Raw genomic sequence first — 27,891 nt, forward strand, 5'->3', positions numbered from 1 at the left:
AATAGGACACCCTGTTGCACCCCTGAAATGAACATGTGTGCACATGTGGCCCACATACTGACCCACATGGCACTTTAAAAAATGCCAAAAAGTGCATTTTTCAAAGAAATCGCAATTTACCACCAACCTGAAGTTGGTGATATTTTGCGATTCCTTAAGCCACAATTCGCACAACTTGGGTGCTTCCTACATTGCATTTAAGGAATCGCAATTTGCGATTCCTTAAATGCAATTGCAAAATAAGGAATCGCAAATTTTGCGAAATTCTGCGAATTGTGGAAAGCATTGTGGCCCAGCCATGTGTAGCGTGACGGATTGCAATAGGGCTCCACGGTGCTATGAGGAGGGTTTTGTTGTATGGGACCAAAATGTGTGGGTTTGTGTTGTATGGAGATCTCTGTTGTTGGGGCATACCTTGTTGGTTGTTTTGACAAATGAGCTCCTTCTGAGTTTCAGCTCTACTTCAATAGACTAACTCTGGCATGATGTGCCTTCCCCTGGAGGGTAGCACTGCATAGAAGCTCAGATGGTACTCTCGTGAGGTCCTGTCCCATCTTTTCTTGGCTATGGTATAGGAGCTAAAATCATTGCAACAGGAGTCATTTGCACCAGGCTATTTGCATTTTACATACCAAACACTAGCTTTCACAGGCAAGGTGATAGGGGATTTTCACCCTGGCATCCAAGTGTGCAATACATCCTGTATGACTCCTACCTGCCCGCCCTAGGTCCTGGAAGGACTCAAGATCCAAATGCCTACACTGACATGCAACTGTTCCTCAAGACCCTTCAATTGGCAGCTCTTGAAATGCAGACTATGCCTACACCAGAAATGAATAAAGCAGAGAGCTACTGAGTTGCTTCGCTTCTGGGGTGGAGGCATCTTGTATCATGAAAGACACAATCACTTTACAATTGGCAGCCAACAGGTATTCCGAGTGACGTGGTGGATAGCGTTTCATGAAGGCAGCGTTTTTAAATCTTCTACCTACGTACAGATGATTCTTGCACTCTGATGCCTACCGTGACTCCGTTGCTTCTGATGCTGCAGGGCTAAAGGTTTGACCTGGTTTGCCATGCCTATGTGCTTGCGCAACCCCACTGGCGCATATATAGCAGATCGATCTAGAGAATGGATGCATATGGCACCCAGAACAGAGGGGCATGGCACATCCTTGCAATCACAATGACATGGCTACCTACACACTCACTCAAAACGCTTCCAATATCTCATAACCTGGATTTTATTGGATGTCCAATCGTACTCTACACATCATTGCTCCAGAGTTCATGCTGGACAAAACAGCAACAGCTTCATGCCCACCACACTGCACCACAGCCACCTACATTTCAAAGCACTGCCAAATCAACACCACTGCCATGCATCATGCCATCCTAAACCATGGCAGTGTTTTGTTGAAGCCAGCATAAATATACAACATCCTCGTGCACACATCACCGACACATTCAGGTATACAGAAAGCCATAAGTAGGCACACATCCAGATGAACACATTTACATTCAAGTAGCCATAGAAATACAAATAATGATGGGCAAATAAATACTGAAAGAAAATAGACGTATGCACAGCATTGGCTCCTCTGCTAAGGTGGAGCGTCGCCCCACGGTTCCCAGAGCGATGGAAAAAGGAAACAAAATTATAATATCACAACGTTATTATCATTTCTATTTTTAGTTCAGCTACAGGACCAGGTTAGGGCAGGGACAGTAGCGGTCAGTGGTGGGAGTGCCGCCGGGCGCTGACGTGGGGGAGGGGCAGGGTGAGGAGTAAGAAACCACGGATTTCAGGTAAGTAAACATAAAAATAAATAAAACGAATTTCGTTTCTCGCGCTGCATCACCAAATATGATGCAGTAGAAGAAACAACATTTTTTAAATTTATTTTTATGTTTACTTACCTGTAATCCACCGTAATCTGCAGTTTACTACCCCCCACCCTGCCCCTCCCCCACCCCACGTCAGCGCCCGGCGGCACTCCCACCACCGACCGCTACTGGGAAGGGAGGAGCTGGGATCACAGGGAAGAGGAAATATGTATGCACCATAAGTGTGCATGACATTTGGGCCGGACGTCATGTGCACTTAGCATTTCTCCATCTGGCTGTTGCACAACCAGATGGAGAACAGTCCCTAGGCTCCCAGGCACTGTCTGAGCAGCTAAACAAGCCGCTCAGACCAATCAAAATGCTGCTGTCTTGCTGGTACAGCAGCATCATGATTGGCTTAGGGGAGCCTGTGTGCTGCCGGGAGCCAGGAAGAGAAAAGGACGGAGGAGAAGCTGCAGCTGTAATCAGGTAAGTGATCTTTTTTTTTTTTATCCTCCAGCTTACCCCACCCCGCCATCCCATTCTGTAGCAGCAACCATTGCGTATACACAAAGTGTGCATACACTATTTCACATCAAGACACCCACGCATATTACACCCACTGGATGTGTATAACCGGGTGAACTTCCACCCCTCTGGTGACATCACCATTCAATTTAAGAGACATACAAATGAACAATAATCCATACAGACACACGTCATTCGATAAGATAGGCAAGCCGTCATAAGTGCCAGGGTCACAGTGGCTGTCCCACCAAAGCAAATTAATTAAGTTGTTGGATAGTGTTAACACTGGTGACCATTATTGACAAATGTTAATGAAATCTGCTGGTAATAATGCAACAAAGGGAGGCTCCTGGAAGGTAATGCATGTAAATATGTTTTTATTCAAACATTGTTTTGAACAACCCTGCTGCACTATTCTGCTCCGGTGTGCTTTACGGAGGAGCCCGTCGGTGTCCATGTGGCACCTTCAATCACTGTTCCATCCGAGTTGCCTTATCCAGACCACAGAATAGCCTGGCCTAATTGTTGCTCCATCCAAGTGGCTAGTAAGTCCAAAAGACTATGCCCCCTCCCACTACATATCACTGCATCCCCCTGGGTTGCCACTTAGTAGCAGGTGAGCTGCAGCTCCCTCCCCTGCCAGGTGTGGAATCAATGGGGCTGTGTCTGGGACTCCATACTGGGAGTCATTAGCAGTGGCGTAACATAGTCTTCGTAGCCCCGTGGGGTTCCGGAGGGGGGCAAGCAGGGCCCCATTGGCACTGTGAACTGGTAGTATGCCCCTGACCTGAGAGCTCCAGCTGGGCTCGTCCAGAGCGTGGGGGGGGTCCCTCCATGTAGGTTGAGGGGGAACTCAAGTTTCAATATGCCACTGGCCATTAGTCATGCCAAATCTCCACAAAGATGGTGGTCATCACTAAATGTAAATACCTGAATGTCTTTTTTGATGCCTTGCAAGCCCCAGGTGCCCATTTTAGGCGAGGGCCACCCTGCTGGTATATGAATGCCTACATTTAACTCAGACCCCTCACGTACAGTAATCACTATTTTCATCAAGAAACCACACCAGCACTTGATATTATTTCAAGCAGCTTGTCCATCACCCTCCTGTCCCATATTTCTTTTATTGGCTGAGACTAGTGCATGCATTCTGCCATCCCTTTTTATTTTCATGCTGATCTCTCGTGCACCACACTACCCAGTCTTCTCTTGGCTGTATAGAGGACCTAACATCAATATGTGGTGCTGACACTCCCAAGAACTCCAATCAGACACCATTTCTGTGTGATCTTTTTATTCGCCACACAAAAATATGAATACGACACCATTCAAACACCAGGACCACCAAACAATTAGACCTCGGATCATTCCTCTCCCACTTTGTGAGTAGTCAGCAATTCACCCCACTTTCTACCAGGAAGCTATCCACCACCCCAAACCCATTCACCATGGAATGTGCAATGATTTCCATTGGGAGGGACACAGCCAAACGATGTTGTGTGGATTCAGAAACTTTTTCTACGTTTTATAATGCACCTTCAATATCAAAAATCACCAGAAAAAGACTTGAGTAATGATGTGTGAAATGTCTGTTCTTTTCCTTTGCATAATTACACGACATTTCGGAAAATCCAATGTCCCAAATTGCCCGACCTCCATCCTGCTGGCATTAGTGAGGACCTCGGTCACACCACAGACCATACTTAGGGGCCCCTGGGAAAATGTTTGTGAGTACCCATGATTTAGACACCAAAACAAACGTGATCAGATACATATAACCAGAGTAATGGATTTTAGAAGAAAACGTAAATCACAGCAATTCTGTATTGCAGAGCTTTTGTCTTATGGTCAATGGGAAAAAGCAGTAGTGACAATCGTTCACTTGCAGTTAGAGGTGCGTGGAACCCAAGGAGGGTTTAGCTGATGTGAGTCCCAGGACCAAGTCACAACAGTCAGTTCAATATTACCTGGCCCATGGAGCACAGGTGAAGAGTTGTCCTGTCTATCCTTGGTGCTGAACGTGAGCCGCTGGAGAGCTTCTTTTTACTACTCACATGGTGCTGCGGGGAACAAGATGCAAAAACACAACAAAGGTGTGGTTCTTGATGTTGGACAAAAGTCGGATGAAGTTCCCTCTAGCTCTAGCATTGAGTGCAGGGTTTGGATGCCAGACTGGAAACCTTGGCAGCGGTAAACTTTGTAGAAAGGTACGTGGACATCCTGTGTCCCTGGAGAACATGGAGCTGCCTGTACCTTCTTGGGAGGTAGGGCTACAGGGCCCACAATTCAAAAAACCATCTAGATTTGTGCCTTACCTCGCCGGACCCGATGGCAAGTGTTTCTTAGGATCCAGAGCCTTTTTATAACTGCAGATTGCAGGGGTCTAGTGCCACCAGTCCAAGGGAGTGTGAGGGTGCTTCAGGCCCTCAAAGGGGACCCTCTGTCTGAGAGAACTGAGAGTTAGCCTAGGATGAGTCTCTATCAGGCAGTTTCAGAAGCATTGCCACATGTGCAGACTATCCCTCTTTTGGTTTGTGTTAAGTCCTGTTATCACAGACAGGGGTCTTCACTTCACTGGCCATCCTGAGAGGGAGGAGGTGTGTCCTCCTTCCAGCTCAGGCCTTTGTTCCTGTCTTCTGGGAGTGTCCACACTGCCTAGCAGGAGGTCAGGATCCTGTCTTGGTGGCAGGAAGTGCAGGCTGCCAGGCAGGGCACAGAGAAGCTGGGGCAACCAGGTGGGCAACCCCTAAGGTAGCCTCATGGGTGCATGCCACATTGCTCTCGACACAAGATTCACGGCAGAGGTGAAAAGGCACATTGTTTGATTTCAAACACAAAATTTTTAGGCGGTACCATTTTGGTGATGCCAACCTCAAGTTTGTCAGGGTACAAGCCCATGTTATCCTGTGGACCATCTATAACTTATAGTGTCCATTAATGGTAAAGGCCACTAAGGGACATATAAGCTTGCACTTATATGCCCACATATTTAATATAATGCTCCCTGCCTCCTGGGTTTTAGGACACCTTCCTTAGGGGTGACTGACAGATATTAAAAGCAGTGCATTGACTTTGGCACACATGGTGAGGGCAAAGTTGAAATAGAGCAATTTGCACTGTTCCTGCAGTATACAATGGCAAGCCTGCTGTCAGTAGTTTCCTAAAGGCTTTTCTTCATTTGTAACCACTAGCTGGCCCCAGATATTGAAACTTCTAATTTCTCTTTCCCTGAGGACATATACTTAACTTAGACTGAGGTGCTTGTAACACGTGGGGCCCAGCCACTAAGAACATCTGACTGACTGGTCCAAACCACAGGAAAACAACCACCACCACCTCAGAAACTCACAACTCCCAGCCTTACAATCATTAACAACACTCCCATCCCAATCTTCTGACACACAACTCTTTCTCATACTCCTAAATGCTCGCTTTGCAAACAGACACAGCTATGCCACTTGAAGCCTTATCTTTCACAATGACAACACACATTTGCAATGCAATAGGTCTTGCCTGTGGGACCTTGTAAGTGTTTAGTCACTCATCGCATTTTCCTGGGTGCTACAACATCTACTGTTCTTTAAAATGGCAGCCAGTAGTTGTTGTTGCTGATTCTGAAAAGACCACGGAAACCTGATGACCGAAACCTTTTAAAATTATTGCAAAAAAAAAATATCCCAGCAGTAGCATACGCAAAAACAGAAAATCCACGCATCAGGAAAAGGGTGCAGTATCACAGGCTGTTACTAGGTGTCCCTCTGGTGTTATAAAGGGTCCTCTATTAGCCACATAAGGTACTTTACCCTTAAAGCAGCCTACTATATAACCTATTCGGAGGCATGGTACAAAACCCCAAATTAGCGTTTGTGACGTGGCACACAATGGTCCTGGTGGTCACCCTACGGTCGGTCACACGGCAGTGTTCCAGTACACTTTACTTGTAACTGTGAGGCGGTTCTTAAGTTGTTTGGCATTCGAAAAGCGCAATGGCTGCCTAAATCATGTTGCTAAAGTCAGCAGCATGCACAACGCTCATGAATAACTAACTACTCACAGCAGAGCTCAGCATGCAACTGTTAAGTTCTTCATTGTTTGGATGCTTATTTTCAAACAACTGCCTTGATGTTCTTTAAAAATATCCAATATTATACTATATACACAGTATGGCACGTACACAAATGATGTGACATTGGAGCCGTGCAGAAGAATAGAGGACAGTGACGTGAACACAGATGACTGATGTAAATTCCTTTGAGTCTCATGTGAATAGGCAATGAATATCAAGGGCGGCAGAGCATGTGTGTAATCTATTTCACACATGCCATGTTTAGTGTGTGCTTATACTGTGCCAGAAGTGCCTCCCTGTCACCCAGCAAGCAAACACAGGTTTCTGTGGCTTTTTGCATTTGCTGCTACTGATACACACATGAATGTCGTGTGTTTAATGCGATCGCAGCGCTGCAGGGGAGGAAAGAGCCTGACAAGTAGGTGGAGGAGGAGGAACATGGTCTGGGACTGCTGGCCACCCCCGCCATATCATGCCAATAATAAACAAAACTTATCAATAAAGAAATAAAATTCTTTGGAAGGCAGGGGGTCTCGGGATCCCCCGGCCGTATTTATTAAAATATAAAACAAAATAAAAATTAAATAAAATCACAATATTTACATAATCATTAAATGCAAAATTCAGACATTAGATTTACAGCGAGTTAGACAGGTATGATGGGCTAACCTTAACACATGACTAATACATCGTGTTTCCTAACCGAATCTAACATCCTACATATCAATTTAGCATTTTACTAATTTCTGGTCCTACGGCAAGGTCGTTAACCGGTGTCAGATCCTTTTACCCAGCTACGCTCTCACGTCTGAGATGCGCATGCGCAACAAGGGCCCGGTTACCGGGAGAGTACGTCCCTCTCCTGGTTGCCCTCGTACGCTCCGTGAACTCCATTTAACCATAACAGGAGGGCCCTTACACTCGCGCCATTTGATGACGTCATAGTGTATGTGCGGGGTGGCTACCAGCCTGAGGAAAGCGTGACTCCCTCCCCCGCACCCAAGCAAGCGGCTATCCTGCCCCTGAAGTTCTGGGAGAGACCAATGGCCCCTCCCCCTGGGCAACCCCTTTCGTGAATGGGGCCACCCCCACCTAAGGACCTTAAATTGCTGCTCACCGATTATGACCTTACCGCCACAGGCCAGCATAGTTGACCGACTATCTGGCCCCCCCAACAGCCTACACTGAAAGGTCATATCTTCCTAATACAAACCCTCTACCCCTCTAGTATGTTCCTTATCAAGAGGGCATTCCCTGACTCTGTCAAATGGGCCCCATCCTGCAAGTCGAAACAACCCCTCCAACCATGGCAAACTATTCTTTGGCAGCAGCTCACTGCCTGTCCCCTTCAAGTGGACCTCACCCTGCCAATCGAAATTGTCCCTCTCAGATGCACCCATGTGGGATATACTGCAATTGAGGTGTTTGACATGATTTCTCAATCCAAGTGTTGATCCTCTTTACCGAGTGATTCTTTACCGAGTGATTCAGCGCACTAACAGAGTCCACCCCCCCTCTAGTGCAGCCTAGGAAACAACTTCGACCCCCCTCTGGTGCAGTCTGTGTTTATTTTTGCTAACCTGCTTACTACTGAGATTATCCCCTCCACCAGAACCCCCTGCCCAGTTCAACCAAATCGTAACTACCCGCATATCAGATAATGACTGAGGGTGGTGGGGTGAGCCTATCGAGTACCTCACACTCCCCACTCTGGACGGACAGACCCCATCTATGGGTCCCTGTAGTTGCTGTGACCGGGGGTATTCTGTTCAAGTTGCAGGGTCTAAAGCTGGGGCCGGCCTACTCATAGGCACTTAACCCCCCTCTCGGTGCCGCTACCTGGCATCCGCCAACCGCATCATGGTACACCAGACAGTATACTTCCCACGTTAATGCTAATTTCTGTTGATGCAACACTGTCATTGTTAGGCTAAGCCCTGCGCCAGCCTACCTTCTTACCATGGAGCATCCTAAACCACGCGGCGTTATTTATGAAAAACGGGGGGGGGGCCTGCGAGCCCAGGCGCCCCCTAGCCGTACCATTTACCAACGAGGGTGTTGTTGTTATGCCCCCCCGTGATTTGTGTTCCTGGTCAAAACTGCGACAGTATACACCTGACATGCATTGCCCTGCCCCAGGCAACCCAAATGAGTGACCATCACACACTACAATTATGATACATGGGTAGCACCTTTACCCACCGGCACAGCTTTAACCGTTGAAATGGCCGCTCATCACACTTGATGCCTTTCCTTGACGCTCCCGATCTAGGTGTAACAATCCCCTTGGCTGTCCACCTCTTGCAGAAAATTAAAAGCCTCCACAGCGGGGCGAGGAGCGAGCCTGGGAAGCGCGGGATACAAAGAGGACGCCTCCCGCGCTCCCAAGGCTCTTAACCCCCCCTTTGCTACAGGTCCCGTCCCCTTGACCCGGAAGCGTAAAACCACCTCCGGGTCAATGGCGGGACCCAGGACCAACCAGGGCGGGCGAAGGGGGGCCGGGCCAAGCCATGTGTGCGTGGGGGCCGAGCGGGCCCCCCTTTCCTGACACAGCCCAAGGGACGGTGAGGAGCGGGCACTAGCAGCAGAAGTGCTTGTTCTAAAGTGACTATAAGTTCTAAAATCAAAACCGAAAAGAAAGGCAGGCAGCTGCCATGTTTAAATCTAACGTCGATGCACAAGCTTTAAAGTCGGCAACAATGTAAAGGTGGACGCCGGCCTTCCTTTTCTAATTATTTACTGTTGTAGCATTCGCAGCACGTTGTGCTTTAGCTTCCTATGTTTAAAGCTAAAGTACAGCATGCCGTGAATGCTGCAAAAGTAAATAAATAGAAAAGAAAGGCTGGCAGCGAACATGTTTAAAGATAACGCCTACGTACAAGCTGCAAAGAGTGTCACACAAAGGAACAAACATTTAAAGAAAGCATACCATAATAGGCCAATACTCCAGGGGAGGTGCAAGATACGAGAAAGTGGGACATATAACTACCAGAAACCTTAGAGAAGAAAAATTTTCGGAAGGACACATACTATAACCAATCAGCAGCGAGGGCGTGGTCAAGCCCGTAGAATTGAATACAGCATGCCTCGCGGAGCAGGGCATACGCGCACCAAGGCTAAACCTAAAAATGATCTTCCAGTCACTCGAATTTGACTCGCCCCTACATCTATATCCATTTCCATGACCTCATCCCAGATGGCTTGAATATAAGTATCATCCATGGGCCAATTACAAAGAACTTGTTTTTGTCTTGCCACACCATTGGGTCCTTTGAGTAAACCTTCTCGCCCTTACACATCTTTCACCTCATATACTGCTTCCTCACCCTATTCAATAAAATATTTCCAACACCATCTCCAAGCACCTGCTCCTAAATTTCTATATCTGACACTGACATCACGAACTTTGATTACTTCATATGTCCTGACACAAGAGGCACAAATCAGATAAGAGAATACAACTCTTGAGCTCACCACCCATATAAAGACACAGAAGTACAACCTAGAAAAAAACCTAGACTTAATCCTCTGTGATACTCCCATTCTTAGTTACCTGTACGCTTCTCTCGTTAAGCACCATTCAACCGTGGGTCTTTCAAAAATGCCCCACACCAATCGCTTCAACTAAAGTTGGCTCCTTTTGCTCTCACCCAGCAAAGTCAACACCCTCCTCTTCAACTGTATTGCTGTCTGGGTCATTTATTATGCATGACGTTTTTCTTACCTGTTGCTCAGTACAAGGTAGCAAAGGTTAGTAAAAACCACCCTCCCTGAAACATGTTTGCCTCTGCAAATCTGCAAATTGAGTAGTGGGGGAGTTCTTTCACAGCTCACACACAGTCTTTAACATCTCTCCCACAAAGTCTATCATTTTAAATTTCCATGAGAGGTGTATAATATCCATGTACAAAAGGCTTTGTCTGCTCAAGAGAAAGTAACTACACAGCTTAAGGTAAATAAAATGCCACAATCAGGTGAGATCCATGCAACAGTGCACTATGAAATATGACTCAACGTTATTAACACCATCGGCGCTGCGCATTTTCCCGCTGTGCGCTGACTTTTTGAAAAACCCGCGGTTCATGACGAGCTCAGCTCGTCATCAGCGTACGAGAGGTGTACCTCATGACGAGCTGAGCTCGTCATCAGCGTCAAAGGGGTTAAGGAACATATTGTAGAACATCTAAACAGAAAATACTTTCATTTATTGTAACACAGCAAACAGTTACATTTTAGACAAAACGCTTTGATTTTTTTAACAGTAAAGGGCAAACGTGAAGAATGTAATTAGATGAATCTTCTCAAATGTGTAAGAAATTGAGTGAATTGTAAGTAAAATGTTCAAAGCAATTACAAATTATTTGAAAGTTAATCTATTCATGTAGTAATCAATTGCACATTTTCTTTGAGAGGGAGAGTAGGTAGTGCAGTTAGTCTGTTTTCAGCTTTGTCTTCAATACATTTTACATTACTTTTTATTATTCATTGATTTTATCATGTACTAGTGGTTTATTTTTTTTTAATTTTTAGTACGATTGATTGATGCTTGTTAGGAAATATGTTAGAGTCAACACTGATCACTTATGAAGCAAAACTGCATAGGTTGTTGAAAATGGTGTAGGGTACACTTCTTTCAGAAAAGGAATTAAATTACTTTAGTATATAGGCAATGCAGCACCGTGATCCCATTTTGCCAATAGTGTTTATTTCACATGCAGAATTCACACTAAACAGAATTATGCGTTGACAGAATAAGACTTAAAAGCAAGTGAGCACTCTTAGACAACAATCTAATCAGTGATTCACCAATTACATGATTTGCCGCTATTCAGACAACTAAAGCATATTGCAATTCATTTATAGGAATCAAATAAATATTATTTCAGAATGTGGTGTAACTGACAAGTAGATTTACATCAGGAGAAAATCATTGACATTGGAGGAAAATATGGAATTCCTTCTAAGTAGCACTGAAGTCAAATACCTACTGATTTGATCGGAAATGAAAAAGACAGAAACAAATACCTAAATACAGGTTGATCTAACCTTTAACAGTTCTACAAAGATGAATATGAGCAATAGGGACAAGATGTAGTCTAATTATTGATGTGCTGCAATATACAGTTATAAAAATGTGTATTCTCCACCTTAATTGTCCCACCCCCAATGTATCCCTCATTATAGACATCAAAATTATCAAATGTAATTATAAATAAAGGAAGCAACTACATTACCATGGCAAAATATTAAAGAATACTTGTTTTCATATAGCTTCTGGTACCACACCTTTGCAGTTTACATAGCTGTAAAGAACAGATGGCACAAACAACAGATTTCTCAACAGTGCTTACTTTGACAGTTCTGTATGGATTAAAGTGTATGCCAATTACCTAGGATTCTATCCTAGGTAATTGGCATACACAGGCACTGCACTGCCTGTGCATGCCAAGTGCAGGCACTTGGCATACACAGGCACTGCATGTCCTCGTGGTTTGGAAGAATAGCCAACCCACTGCGGCACACTGATGAAGGATGTACACAGCGCAGACGTTGGGTTCAGGCCTGCGGCCAACCCCCATCTGTGCTGGGCTGAAGGCCATGGGCAGGAGAGGTTGGCCGTCAACAAGGAGGTTGGAGGTAGGGCCAACTTTCCACTTTACACATCTTAAGGCCCAGGCAGTGGGATGGGGCTTGGGTGTAGGGCAAGCCAAGAGGCCATGTTCAGCCCAATAATATGTCCCACACAGGGTTGGGTGCAGAGCCTTGACAAAGGTTAGGCTCTGCTGCCTAATCCTGTTGTGCATTGATGATAGCTATGCCCAATGAGGGGTTAGGTGGCTGTTGGGAGCGGGGGTTGGACACCCACAGGGCGACCAAATCCCTGTTGCACACAGCAAAGATGGCCTGAGGTTGCCCAAAGGGGTTGGACATATGGTCAAATTTGAAGATGAACAAAATTAAACAAAGGTTCAATGAAAATAAACAAGGTTGAGGTGAGGTTATAGTTAGGTATGATAATAACATCTTAGCTTATGTAATAGCTGATGTCCCTGCATGAACTGCTTATAACCTAACAATTACATCACATATTAAATGACATCACTGATGACAACTCAAAGATATCGTTGATGACCTCATGCAATCATTGTGACTGTGTCCTATTCTTTTGTGAAATGGAAGTAATTCAATAAGTTCCACCTGTGCCCAATTTTCTACCACCAGTTAAATGATAACAAGCATAACCTTTGAACACATGCTGAAGTCATAGCATATCTGTTGACTCACCTATATTTGGTAGATGTTACCCTCGTTTTACTGGTATTCACCCACAGAACAAACAAAATGCTTTCATAGACTTTAATGGGATTAGCCACTTTTTGAACCTTTAACACCCTCCAAAAATGGTTACTTCTCTATAATGGGATCAGCCTTTTATAACCTTCCTATGACCAATAATTTTATGTCAAGAAGCTGACAGACATCCATTATCAACTGATAAGATACCAACAGCCAGGTTCTCTGGACGACCCTTTGTACACACATTCCTGAGATTAACACAATAGCATGCAGCATTAGAGCTGTACTTGCAACCACAGTCTGAGTTAAACTGGCTCTAGGTATGTCACACCTGCATTCAAAATTCTTCAGCAGTCTGCGTTTTTTTAAAACTCTTCAGCAAAGTTCTGAAATAGACATCTGTACATCCTTTTTACATGTAATCAAATAAAATAAAAAAATCAAATCAAATCATAGAATTGGTATAAAGATTTGTATTACAACTATTTAACATGGGCAGGTGTCCAAACATCCACTGGTGGATAATCTCTTGTCAACAGAAGCATTGTCTTTTCTCACAGATGTTTGGCAACAGGCTTTGGCCTTAAGTCGCAACCTATTTTGAAACATACTTGTGCGAAGCACACCAGGCACTCTCAGCTTTTAGCTTGTTTAACATGGAGTACTAATTGCACCCAAACATGTATTGATCTATTAAGGGTGTACCCTATAACTTTCAACACGCACAGCCACACTTGAATCAACGGCTCACGTTATTTCAGTTCTATGTATGCACAAGTAAATACATAGTAACTCCATGCTGTATAGGATTATGATGCTATCAGTGATGTCATAGATGTCACTTGAGATGTCATCAGTGATGTCTTCAATGATGCCATTCAACATGTCATGAGTGATTAAATATGTGAGGTCATAAGCAGTGCATGACAGGGGTTCACGTGATATTTAGCTCGATCAACTAACTTGTGAAAAAAATAGTTGATGTGTTGATGTGTAGTTGGCCTGAGCATTGTGGCATACAACCTTTTACTTTTCACAAATACTCAGTTCTGGAGAAGGATAAATAAAGAGAGAGCAAATACAAACCATGATATAAAAATAAATCTGTGTGGCTGAAAGCTGTTTTGCCACTATTCTCAACATAATAAACCTTCCTACCTCATAGTGAAAGATTCCCCACTTTAGGAGTAAAAGTATGTTTCCTGTTGCATTTATATATGGAAGGTGTCATAACATTAGAGATACTGTACTTATCTGCGAGAGATAATTTAGCATCATTCTTCACTAGAAAGGTAAAGACTGGTGATGTCGTTATTACTATCAAGTGAAGATATGATCAGTATGCATCCTATCGCTGGCATTTTTCAATGTCTTAAAAACAAAATATACTGCTATATTACTGTGGGTCCAACAGACTTTCACCCCGTTAAGATGATGCCAGTAACTCAGTTCTCTTCTAAGAAAAACTTCGAGATGTATTCCTATCAGCGTGCCCCTTCCTTGTGTTTGCTGTTCCCAAAATTAGAAGAGCAGCACCGGTGGCAGAATGTTCTACAAATAAAGGATGAATCAAAACAAACAACTTAAAAAATTCAAGAGAAGGAAGTTATCGCTCAATATGTCAGCGTGGGATGGAAAAGAAATCACAAAAATAAATCATATTCAATGTGGTCTGCTCTTTTTTTGGAAGCTTTGCATTCTGCCGTTATTGAGTTATTAAGCAACAAACAAGTGTCCATTGTCCATTTCCAGAAATATTTGTGAATACTCCAAAACTCTTGGTGGCAGATTTACAATCCCCTTGCAATACTTTTACACCGCTGTTGCGTCACTTTTGTGACACAGCGGCGGCGTGAACAATGCGCCATGTTGCAACACATTTACAACGTGACGCATCTAGGAAGATGTGTCACGTTGTATAGCCCAGCGTCATATTATACCTGCATCAGGTATAATGTATGCATGGAGGGCACTCCAACGCATGAAAACCTCGTAAAAAAGTGACGCAGATTTCACTGAGTCACTTCTACGACGGCACTGCGTCAAAACCTTACGCCTGCTTGAAGCAGGCATAAGGAGTGACGCAGCACATTAGAAATAGGCATTCCTGAGCATTGCTGGAGTTTTGTCGTGCTTGTGACATGACTCCAGCAATGTGTTACCGGTACCTCAACAGATGTGTGACGCATCTGTCAGTCCTTGCACCACGGTGCGCCACAATGCATAAATGCAACGCATCCATGGTGGCGCAAGGTGTTTTTTGTGTGACGCACTTGAACTGACGCAGGCGTAAGGTTTTGACGCAGTGGCGTCATTGAAGTGACTCAGTGAAATCTTGTAGATTTCACTGCGTCACTTTTACGAGGCTTTCTTGCGTCAGCATGCCCATCCTGCATATTTATATCTGACGCAGGTATAATGTGACGCAGGGCTTTACAACGTGAATCATCCTCCTAGATGCGTCACGTTGTAAATGTGTCACAACATGGTGCATTGTTTATGCCGCCATTGCGTCACAAAAATGACGCAGCAGCGGCGTAAAACTGTTGCATGGGGCTTGTAAATCTGCCCCTTTGTACTTAAGGGGGACAAACATGTAAATTAGAAAAAAACACAAACTTGCCTTGGTCGAAATTCAAACTGTGCTGATGCTACCACTCAGCACTACAAGCACTGTGCTGTTTTCTAGCAGACAGTATAAACCACTAGATCACACATAATACAACATGCACCTACACCGACTAAAACACCAAGATATATACCTAGCTGGAGCATGGCATAGGCGAGTGGCCAGCCTCCCTGTTCTGTGAGTTGGTGTTACATGAAATGTGATGTTTGTGAACATATAGCATTAGCCAATACATGACGAATGAGAGGCGGCAAACTTCATGCACATACTAAATAGAAACATCGACCAGATACACAAAGCACCTGCAGCATTCAAGGTTAAGACGCACTTTTTCACAATGTTAGTGGACACCGGATTTATTTTTTTAAGCACATGCTGCAACAATGAGCAAAATATTCTTAAACCCATTTTCAACAGAAAAACAAACTTAGGAAATTAATGCAAACAGTATATACATTTTTCTTCTTCTAAAAATCACTCTTTCATTGTGCAACAGCCGTAAATGCATTAAAAAACAAGCTCATTTCTAACAAAAGCTAACATTAAGGCACAGTTAATGTTGAAAGAGTTTTAATAAGGGGTATAACACCAAATCTAAAAAGAAGGTAAGTACACCAATTAAGCCTTCATTATGAATGGCCTTACCAATGGGCCAGTATTTTTCCATCTCATTGAGTAATCAATATTGAGGGTACCGAAAAGTCCGGGGGGCAAAGAAAATCTGGCCCAAATATGACTTGGATCCTGAGGGTCCAATAAGAAATGAGGAATATCCATGAGAATAGGAAATTCCAGGTCCAATTTCCCTGATAAGTTCTCTGTTTTCTCAGGTCTTTCACATGGAGATTTCTGCTGGATTCAGCAGTCAAAATAACAGGGTAAAATAAAGATATCCAAGGTGTTTCCATGAATCTCATAATTCTGATGGGGCTGGTAACTTTACTTTCTTCCATTGGAATTAGGAGATGCGATATATATGTTCTGTTGATATGTTGCTACTTTGTTGTGGTGGTGTGATTCATGCAGGAGACTAGAAGTCAAGCAGGAACTGCATGCTGTGGTTAGTAAAATGCAGGAACAGGGGAAATTGAAGACTTGGGAGGGGCTGAGTATCCAGAGGGTGATAGCTGGTGGCTGACCCACATGAGTATCCCCCTGTAAATATTATTTAAGAAACACAAATTGAGGGCTTCATATTTTTCTTGCTTGCTCAATCAACATGTTTCGCACCTTATTTGGCTCGCCCTGGATAAGGTACATGCATCAGGATTGTTACTCACAACTTGGTATACTCACTGTTATTACCAAAACAACAGCACTTAAAGTGGCTTTTTTTCAGCTTTCCTTTCTTTTATTCCCTTGAAATGTGTGTGTGTAAACCATCATTTTGGACCCTGCTTTCATGGTGTCAAGATAATCTGACATAAAGATCCTAGCTTCTGTTCATGTTAGGAATGTCTGTCTGTACCACATATCATGAAAAAGATAAAAGATATCTGGCTTTCTATCTGGCTTGAGTGCACAAAGAGCTTCAAAACACCCTTGCATTTGCCAAGCTTTGTGGCCATGTTGTACGATGGACGGTCAAGTAGAGAGGAGACATGGTTCTGATTAGAATAGTTATAATAGTTATATTATAAGAAATTGTAATAAACAGAAACTGCTTGGAATGGTGACAAAGAAAATTATTAAAAGGAATATTTTTATATACGTCACTTCTGGATCCGCACCTTTAGTTTAAGCGCCACTTTTTGCTCTGAATATACAGACGCATCTACCTTACTAGAAAACTCTCTGGCAATTATCAGAGGCTGTGTAGGCAACATTTTGAGGGAGGGGGGGGAATGAGGATAATTGTGTGGAGGTGTAAATTAAAAGCCAACTCTGCTGAATCTCTAGTGAGAACAAAAAATTGCCAATCCTCTTAAATTGCATGTGATGGCTTTCTGATGTGACCCGGCGTCCAGTGGGGGAAGACGCTCCCGGTTCAGTAGCGGAAGAGCAGCGCTGAACTCTGCACAGCTAATTCAAGTTGTCAGCTAAAGGGCTCCTCAGCTCCCCTGGCAGCCGGCCAAGGAAAAGCCGAGATAATCTTGACTTGGCACAAGTAAGAGGCTCAGGCAAACTTCAATGAACACCATTAGGAGCCTTTAAGGTCAAGCACATAGTGCTACATTTTTTCCATACGTTTCTCATCTTTATTCAGGCCGCTGCACGACAGCACAATCCAGGGGCACTCCTGCACGAGGCCCGAAGAAGAGAAAATAGTATCCGGATGCCTGAATAATGGAAAGAGGCGTGTCCTCTCCAAACCCTTTGTGTGTCTTTTATTGGGCCGGACTGGCCGTAGTGGGCACTGGGCATTTCCCCTGGAGGCTGGAAGGGTGGAGGCCAGCTTTGCAATGGTAAAGGCCGGTTTTGCCGCGATGCTGCAATATTGGGCCATAGTAACAGAAGCAGCAGTGCTTCACACGTGCACCCCGGGGGGCTGGTCCGACAATATTGCCAGGCCGGCTTTGGGTTCCAAGTCCGGCCCTGGTCTTATAGCGCAATAAATGCTTTAAGTTTGATAAATAACCATTTCGACATTTCTTTTGTTAGTAGATTTCAAGAGGATTGAGGTTGCCAAGAAAGGTAAATGTGTATCCAATCACCAATTAAAACCAAGCTCATGAAGAAAACACAAACCAAGTCAGCACGACCCTGTATGAATTATACTGGCTATCTGAGGTATTTCGTAGGCAGACAAACATTATAAAAGGTCGAGAGAAGAACTAATTATACTATATATATGTGCTTCTCTGCATTGTAGAGCAACTTAAAGTGCAGCATGGTAATCGAACTGGAGGCACTGGGATGATAAAAAAATTAAATCAGGGGTATGCAGTTGCTGCACCACTTGACATCATCCCGCGAAATCAATTGACCTCCAAAGATAATACCTAGATGTTGTGGCCTTAAAAACAAATGCCCTCATTTATAAGAGTTCTGCGCTGCTGGAGTGTCACTTTTCTTTTACTCTCCGGTGGCACCGGCCTTCCAATTATATCTATGAGGCAACACAAAGCCGCCCTGTGTGGTTTTGTATGGCCTCATAGATATTTGACCTGCCTTGCCTCACTCTATGTCAAGGAGGGGTTCCATGGGCGTTGCTGTAGGTGTTAACACTCAAAACCCATGGATTTTGACACTGCCCCTGATATACATCACATAAACCTGGGGCAGAACCAAAAGCTTACACTTCCCCAAAGCAGACGTAATGAGGGGAGATATTTACATTTCTCCTCATTTTTCCTCTTTCCTCATGGGCTGCATTCTGCAGCACACATAGAATGAGCAAAACAACTCTCGTGATTGTTTTTGTGGCGGGAGGTGCCCCTTCCTGCATGAAAACAATCATGCCAACAACACAGACACACATTTGCACCATGATGCAAGGTTGCCTGCATTGGTGCTTAGTTGCAAATTGTGCACTGGCTTAAAGGACAGGAATGCACCGAACGTTGTAAATTATGATGTATTCCTGCCCTTTCGAATTGGAATGGGGCAGCACAGCAAAATGACTTGTGGTGCTGTCCTTTGCAATTCTTTGTAAATTAGGCCCTAAATGTCAAAGAAACATCATAAATGCCTGCAAATAAAATAACAGAAGGCCATACACGCAATTCCACTTCATTATTTGGCTTATAATGGAAAAAAAATCCAGCATTTGGTTAACTGCATAATTTAAGATCACCGCCCAATCACCCTGATGCATCTATCCTGGTGAAGACGCATCAAACGATGCATTGGGAGCGAATTGACAATCATTTACAAGCGGCAGAGCATGCATGGGTCTGGTGGACTATGAGCAGTATCACTGATTTGCCACCGTTTGAAATGTCCACAGTCCTAGCACAACAAATATTCCCCAAATATTCACATGGTTATTCTTCTAAGCAACATTTCATCCAAAATTGGAATGGCTATTGAAATATGTGTATCCTATTTCTACATATAGAGAAGCATATTGATTAATTACAATGTCTGGTAAAATGGCAGTTTATTCACAGATCCATGTCTGCATATCATGCTTAAGACAAAGAATTAGAAAGACAGGAAATCTCTCGCGAATTGACTATTTCCTCGTGCCGGTGGTGCAGTTGCTCTCTGTGCGTGAAATTAAACACTTGGCTAGAGGGATCTCGGACCACTCCCCGATATGGCTCCATTTGGATATCTGTTTGGGGAATGGGGGCCGAATTGCCCCGATAAATCCATGGCATTTTCAGGACCCTAAGATCAGAGCAGAGGTGGTAAAATGCATGAATTTTTATTTTGCTGAAAATGAGGGATCGGTGTCTTCCCCAGTCTCCTTATGGGAGGCCTATAAAACTGTTATCCGTGGTCAGACTCTATCCCTAATTGCTGACAAGAAGCGGCGCACACAAGAAGAGGTGGTGAGATTGGAGTCTGAGATAACTGTGTTGGAGGAGCGGTTGGAAGCTGAGGTTACGCCTGAGACGCTGCATGTTTTGGCTCTTAAGCAATCGGATTACAGAGCCTTGATTACTACCTCGGCTGAGGCACTGCATCGTATGCAACAGGGGCGTCTGAACGTCGTGGGTGACAAAGCGGGGAAGTTGATCGCATGGCTGGATAAGCGAGACAGACTGAATCGTGTGGTGCCTGTGGTTGAGAGAGTTGATGGAGTGCGAGTCGTGGACCCGGTTGAGATAGTTGACGTGTTTGCCCAGCACTTTCGGGTTGTGTATGCGCCGGTTTCGGGCTTGCCGGAGGAGGACTCGCGCTTGCTACTTCGTGATCTCGAGCTGCCCAGTCTCTCGGAATCAGACGGGGTTTTAATGGAGACTGATTTCTCCATCGATGAGGTCGCGCTCGCTATTCGCTCTCTTCGTTCAGGAAAGGCTTCGGGCCCTAACGGCATACCGGTCGAGCTGTACAAGCTATGCCCGGATAAAATGGCGCCGTATCTGCTGCATATGTTTGCGGCGTCGCGTGACCTCGGCTGTCTTCCTAGAGACCAGAGGCTGGCCTCTATTGTGGTCATTCATAAAGACGGCAAACCCCGTGAGTGCTGTTCCTCCTATCGCCCGATTTCGCTTTTGAACGCGGAACCCAAGATATTGGCGAAACTACTGGCAAACCGACTAGCCACGGTGATTAGCGGACTGGTTCATCCTGATCAGTCCGGTTTTATCCCCCAGCGTAATACTGCGCTCAATCTTCGTCGACTGCATGGCGTCATGGCGAGGGCGGGATCTCTTGGTGAGCCGGCCATCTTGGTTTCTCTTGATGCTTCGATGGCCTTTGATACGGTTGAGTGGCCATATTTGTGGGCTACTCTCGCCAAGTTTGGTTTTGGCCCGAAATTTATTGCATGGGTTAAACTCCTGTATGAGCAACCGTTGGCGCAGGTGGTGGTAAATGGTAGAGCTTCAAGGCCCTTCACTCTTGGACGAGGCACGAGGCAGGGATGCCCTTTGTCACCGCTGTTGTTCGCCCTCGCGCTCGAGCCGCTGGCCGCCTGGCTCCGGTGGGAACCCTCCTTGAAGGGTATTCGGTGGTCCCCTGATTTTGAAGACCGTGTTTCATTATATGCCGACGACATTTTGTTGTATTTGACGTCCCCCCGTAAGTCATTGGGAGTTCTCTTTGATGTCCTGCGTTCCTTCGGACGTAACTCCGGGTTGGTTATCAAAAAAAAAAAAAGAAAGACAGGAAAAAATGTATAACATTGCTTAGTGTTCTACAGAGTAATGTGCTACTGGATCCCACACACACCTTAAGGGTGACCAGTTAAGCCTATATTTACATCAGAGCAAAAAAACAATCTTTGAATTGAAATGTCCTCTCATCTAAGGGACCTAGAACCAAAGTCCACGTTTCATAACTGTTATGGAAAAAAATGCCCTGAAGCTTAACTAGTTACATATTACCCATAACTGACCTACTTTGAGACATTAAATTAAACAGAATTTCTCCAACATTGACAATTTCAACCCTTTGGTTCGAGGTCAACCATTTCAAATATTATCTTTTGTATATCTCTATTAGGTACTTATATAGTGCAAACCTAGCTGCAATTTATATATCAGTGACACTGCTGCTGTAACAATCACAGCCACCAAATACTATTTCAATATCAAACCTTAAAAGCCTGTACTAGTCAGACATGCAAATATACACCCACTCAATAACCACTTGTGTGGTCAACACCGGCGCAGTCAAAAATAAGAATTTCCTTTAGAGCTATTCAGATGTCCAGGGCCCCATAGGGAATATAAGAATGTAAATCTAATTTAGTATTTGAGTTTCCTAACATTAAAAGTACCCTGAGACTGGATCTATATTTCTCAGTATATTGATTAAAAGCACTAAAACTACTGTTTAATTTGTACCCGACGATGCAGTATCTGTTCATACTTAACTTGGCCTAGTCGGAATTTTAATTTGGCCTTCATAAATCATGTAAATTTGTGCATTTGACGTTCAGCTCGTAAAACGAAATTACCGATATTCCACCGTTATGCCACTTCACTTAATTGTGGGCCGTTTGAAGTAAACATTAATGCTTCATATGTGGTAAAGATTTACTGCAAACAGCAGAGCGCAAGTGGCTTTTGTTTTTTAGCACTATTTTAAAACGACATGCATCACTGTGTCAAAAATTGAGGCAAGGTCCCATTTCACGCAAACATATAAAGCTAAGTGATGGGATTGCATAAGTGCGAGTAATTCCATGTAAGTTTGCCGAAATATTACGTAATTACGCGAAAACTAAGGGGCATATTACCAAGGGCCTTATCGCCGCTTTAGCGGGAATTTTTCACTGCCCAGAGCAGTTCTTAGCCATGTTATCCAATGGTAGGTGGATAACATGGCTAAGAGCATTAGCTCGGTAATGCATGAATATCGCTGACTTTACAGCGATATTCATGCATTTCGGACGATTTTTATTGCTTAGGAGATAAACCTTGATAATTGCAAGGTTTCTAAGTGATAAAAATAGGCGAAGCACGGCGATAAAATTATTGCCTCTAACCAAGCTTAGCGATAATTATCGCTTATTCTTGGTAATATGCCCCTAAATTCCTTGAATCTCGCACACTCTTAGCTTATAAATTAAGGGTGTAATGTGTTCATACAATCATTTCATTGTGACTCAGATCAAACTTTATGATTCCATGGCAAGTCTCAAGAGACACTTTCCTAATTTGATCCCAAGTCTGCTTCTTTAACAATAGTTTCAGAAGATTGTGCACACTATTTCATGGTGTGACCAATGATGCTTTATCACTCTAGCCACTTTCTGAAGCCTTGTTTCCTTCAATATCCTATATAAATTCACACGGATGCCGATAAGACTTGTTGGGAGATGAGAGAAATGTAATGCAATGCTGTAGTTTTCCCCGTTTTATAACATGTTATAAGATTTTTTCGGTATTTGGTAATTAATCTTCATGAAGTGTCATATTTTCCCCAAAATAAAAATGAATGAGAGATGCCATCAGTTTTTCAACTGCCGTTTCTGGCCATTCAATTTAGATCCTGCACCCTGATATGAGGGGGAAATTGTACAGTCTGTTAACACTGGGAAGGGTAAGTCTTTTGTGGCCAAAAATCAATTTCTTTAAAATAGGAAAAAAGCTACGTGCCTTTCGCTCAAGAGGAATAGCTCCAGCTAAAGGAGGTCCTATATGAGGAAGGAAGGAAGACAAAGGGATTTAGATAGGAAATGCGAGGTGGTGTAAGTGAAAGAGAAAGAGATGGAGACAGAGTGACAGGATGAGAGGCAGAGAAAAAGAGAGGTCAAAGTGAAAGAGAAGCGAAAAAAAGAAACAAGGGTTAGACTAGAAATCAAAATTGGCCCAGCAAAATGTTCAAACCAGTTCCACACTTCAGCCCCACCTGCCAGCCAACCCCACGGTGAAAATGCCGGAATGACTTGTCCATACCTGATTAGAAGATGGAGAGAGAACAAGAGACAAAGGGCCTCATTTATGAAAAGTGACGCATCGCTGCGTGAAAACAGCGATGCGTCACTTTTCACTGCGCCCTCCTTGCGAGACCAATGATGCGTCATATTTACAGTATGACGCATCATGGCGCAAGGGGTTACAGATACGTCAGTATTTCTGACGTATCTGTATAGCGCAAAAGTGACACATTGCTGGAGTGTGTCACAAAAGTGACGCAACTCCAGCAATGTGTCCTTTCACATGGGGCAAGCCCCATGTGAAAGGGCCTGCGTCAGTCTTACGCCTGCTGTGAGGCAGGTGTAAGAAATTGACGCATTTGTGTCCTAGCAGTGGCGCAGTGAAATCATATAGATTTCACTGCGTCACTTCTATGACGCTGTCTTGCGTCAGAACGCCCCCCTACATACATTATACCTGGCGTAGGTATAATGTAGCGCAGGGGTTTAAAAAGTGACGCATCTACCTAGATGCGTCACTTTGTAAATATGGTGCAACAAGGCACGTTTTTTACCATGCTGGTGCGTCACAAAAAGTGACACACAGGTGGCGTAAAAGTGACGCACGGCCTCATAAATGAGGCCCCTAGAGAGGGGCAATCACTGGCGACTGGATTGTGTAAAACAGACCGAAATAGAGGATGAAACTGCAGAGAGTAAGAAAAATGAAATCAAAAGATGATTTATAGAAGATGGAGAAATAGAGTGTGATTGTGAGGAGTCCACCTCGGAGGCATAAGGTGGAACGTGAGGAAAGAGTTTAATATGTACTAGAGCAAAGGCCTCTCAAGAACCTCATCAAGAGAACTCCATGCAGTCACTCTTACAATCTCTCAAAGCTATACTTTGGCTCACGTTTTGATAGTATGACCAAGCATAGGATTTGCAGGTTCAGAGATATGTGTATCATAGGCTTTAACCCCTTAGCCGCGGTGGTAATTCCCCCACGGTGCGGGGGGAGGGGCCGTGCTCGGTGCTGCGTTGCTCATGACGAGCCCAGCTCGTCATGAGGCACAGTGGAGCTGTGCTCATGACGAGCTGAGCTCGTCATGACTCCGCCCACTCCAGTGAAACGTCCGCACAGGCGTGGAATTGGCTGCGGGGGGAGTGGCACGGCCGTTATGACGAGCCCAGCTCGTCATGAGCACAGCTCCACTGTGCCTCATGACGAGCTAGGCTCGTCATTAGCAGGCAAGGGGTTAAGGGGTTTATTAGCAATATGGGTAACATATAAATAACTGAAATACCTAGATGTGGTTTAAACCATACAGTTCAAAACTTAGAAATGTCAAGTGTAGAGATAAATAGTCAAAAAGAAGCACTCGTGTTCCTAATAAAAGATAGTGAGCACAACTATAAACATATGAGTCATTTGGCCTAAGTTGATCTCAGGGGGCATCTGGAAAAAAATGTAGTTTCCTTTGTGGGATTTTCAGTGGGACCAAGGGCCCAAGCAATGTGTAACCACCATTAAACACCCATGTCCTAAGTGAGAAATTGGGGCCTGTGAAGAAGTTTACTTCAGTCATACGGCCTCGTTTAGAGTGGTTTAGTAATACAAATCCCTCTAATTTCTGGAAGAAGTTGTAAATTCTCCAACTGAGCATTGTTCATTGTCGATGATCCACATGCATAATTACCTCTGATGTACAATCCCTACAGGGATGTAATTCCTCCGGATGACTCTTAGCCAGTGGATGTTCTTCAATGGAGGATTTCTCACTTCAGCCACAAATTTGAGTGTTTAAATTAGGACCCAATCAGATTCTTAGTCTCTCATATAGAGGAAAATTCAAACCAGTGGAAGGAGGCATCAAGTAATGTCTGGCAATTTGGCTACAGATCAAGATAATCTTGGTGGAAGTGCAGAGTAAAAATAAAAACTTCAAGAAATATGTACCTTGTGGGAGCTGGTACCACTTACCAACTGATGCACAGACATTGAATGGCAGATTATTCTCGGTGAGATCATCTGTTAAATATACTTTGGGGCTTGAAAAGGCGCCATCAATATTGCAATTAGGGGGAACCAGAACCACAGTCAATTGACTTGCATTGCAGTTGCATGAGTTGATACTGGAATTTATTTGGAGGACTGTTTTTGATATTTTTTGGAAGGATCAGACAGTCTTCAGACGTAAAAGTGTACCCCTGTTTTAGATGGCTGATGGTGAGTCATATGAGGGCTTCAATAGATCGCCAAAGCTTGACAAAGATTTTAGCTTTTTTTATCTTTGGTAGATTTATCACTCAGATGTACTTTGGAAATTGCAGTAATATTGCCTAAAATAGGTTTCAGAAATCCTGAGAATGCAGATCCATTACTAGAATCATGGTCAAGGAAACAAATAGAAAACAGTAGTGTTTTTTCTTATTCTGGCTCCACCATTTTTATGACCACACAGCTATTGGGCAGGCTCTCAGGATTCTACTCATTTGAGATAAGAATAGCAAACAGGTAAGACAATGATATCAGAGATTGATTTTAAATCTTCAGTACATAAGAGTTTCACAATAAGTCAAATCAATCCATTTGTAAAGAGCGCTACTTACCCGTGAGGGTCTCAGGGCGCTGGGGGAGAGGGGGGCTGCTACTGGTCGAGGAGCCAGGTCTTGAGAAGTCTTCTGAAGGCCAGCAGGTCCTGGGTCTGTCATAGGTCGGTAGGGAGAGTGGTCCAGGTCTTGGCGGCGAGGTAGGAGAAGGATCTGCCACCGGCGGTGGTTTTCTGGATGCGAGGAACTTTGGCGAGGGCGAGGTTGGCAGAGCGGAGGCTGCGGGTGGGGGTGTAGAAGCTAAGTCGGTTGTGGAGGTATACTGGTCCGGCGTTGTGTAGGGCTTTGTGTGCGTGGATGAGGAGTTTGAAGGTGATTCTCTTGTTGACGGGGAGCCAATGCAGGCCTCTCAGGTGGGGTGTGATGCGGCTGCGTCGGGGGACGTAGAGGATCAGTCATGCTGAGGATAAAAGCTACGATAATTTTCATAGTAGCAAAGGCAGGACTAGGGGTGGGCGATAAATTCGGTTTCACTAGCGCAGTTCACAGAGTTTTGGCCACTCTGTATTACGTTTGCAACTCGGAGTTCAAGCCAAACTCCACCAACTGCCGTGTGGCAGAGGTTTTCTCACACACGGCTCATCAACGGTAAGTTGGCGAGAGGGAATCGGCATCCCCTAGCGCCATTTTCAGGTAGTAGGAGGGCACCCTGTAAGATTTTCTCAATGTGGGTGGATGCCGGCTGTCGCACCTGTTTGTGGTGTGAAAGCTGCCACTGAAGTAGAAAATCTACTCGAGCGGCAGCAAAGAAGCAGCGCCCTCTGCCATGCCATATGGTTCCATTCGAGCTGACTTTGCAGCGCAGAACAAGCCCCCGGCACTAAACATCAGTGCGAGCAGCGCAAAGTGCCAATTCCCACCTGCTCGCGGTACTCCACAGAATCTCATTGAGGTTTCATATCATTCCATAGAATTAAACGAAATGAAACTCCATGAGTTCCGCCCACTCCTAGTCAGGACATCTCCTTTAAACATACACCTATATGAAGGTGAATGGAATAATTCTGGGAATAAATAGGCAAAAGCTTTAAATTTGTTGTTGTAAATATTAATCCTAAATGAGAGCCAATAATAAACTTTGCCGAAGCTGATCTACACACTTTTCTTAGAGTGTAACATTTCAAAAATATGAAATGGTTAAATCAGGCAACCCAAATATTAAAATGTACTTCTTGCAACTCTCAAAATGGCAGAAGATTGTGGTTTGAACATGAACTACTTGGCTCTTGCTCTCTTCTCCTGTCCTTCACAGGGAGAGACAGAGGTGAGGTAGAGCATAGAAAGAAGCTCCTGGCTGGACCTGGATCCAGCAGGTCTGGTTTGGTTCATTTGAGGAGAAGGAATTCACCAATTGGCTTGGCTTATTAGAAATGTAATCACCCATCCTAAACGTGGCAGAGTGAGACATAATCTGGGCCATTCCCAGGTATGCCCATAACCATTTGGTTACCTCAATTTAAGTCATTCCTTTGTGTATTACAGCTCCATGAATATAAGTAATGTTTTTACCCTTGGGTAGAAATATTTGTGTACACAATCTTGCTAAACTAATTTCATACATATTAGAACATTGGAATGTTGAGAGCTTGATTGACAACAATGGAGTGCTCCAAGCTTCTAAAGGATGGTGAAAGCCTGGAGCTCCAGCATTCAAATGTTCGTGTTCACGGCTGTTGCTGTAAACAAAGACCTAACGGACCCCAAGTGGCTCTATGAGGCCATGATTTTATTTGTTAGAATATTCTGCCTTCTAGTGGTGGAATGTTCTAATAGCCTTGTATCCCTCCCTAGCTGGGTTATACCGGCATTAACGTCTTGCTCCCTTGTTAAAGGCCTGAGACGAACAGGCCTTTAATGGCCGGCATAACCTGCTAGGGTGGGCTACAGGGCTATAGTTATCTTATCAAATGATGCATATACACTTAAAAGTTATGTAAATCTTATCTGTGATAAGGGAGATCTAAAAAAACATGCTCATATTCACTAAACCAGACGTTTAACATACATGAGGCC

The 27,891-nt window shown here is 44.1% G+C and overlaps 1 protein-coding gene across 1 annotated transcript in view; it reads right to left on the reverse strand.

Moving 5' to 3' along the window:
• The window catches only part of CAMTA1 (calmodulin binding transcription activator 1), a 3,172,802-nt gene that overhangs the window by 1,065,306 nt on the left and 2,079,605 nt on the right, over positions 1–27,891 (reverse strand). The window lies entirely within an intron of this gene.

This window comes from Lissotriton helveticus, chromosome 5_1, assembly GCF_964261635.1.
Source record: "Lissotriton helveticus chromosome 5_1, aLisHel1.1, whole genome shotgun sequence".
In the NCBI taxonomy this organism is placed as follows: Eukaryota; Metazoa; Chordata; class Amphibia; order Caudata; family Salamandridae; genus Lissotriton; species Lissotriton helveticus.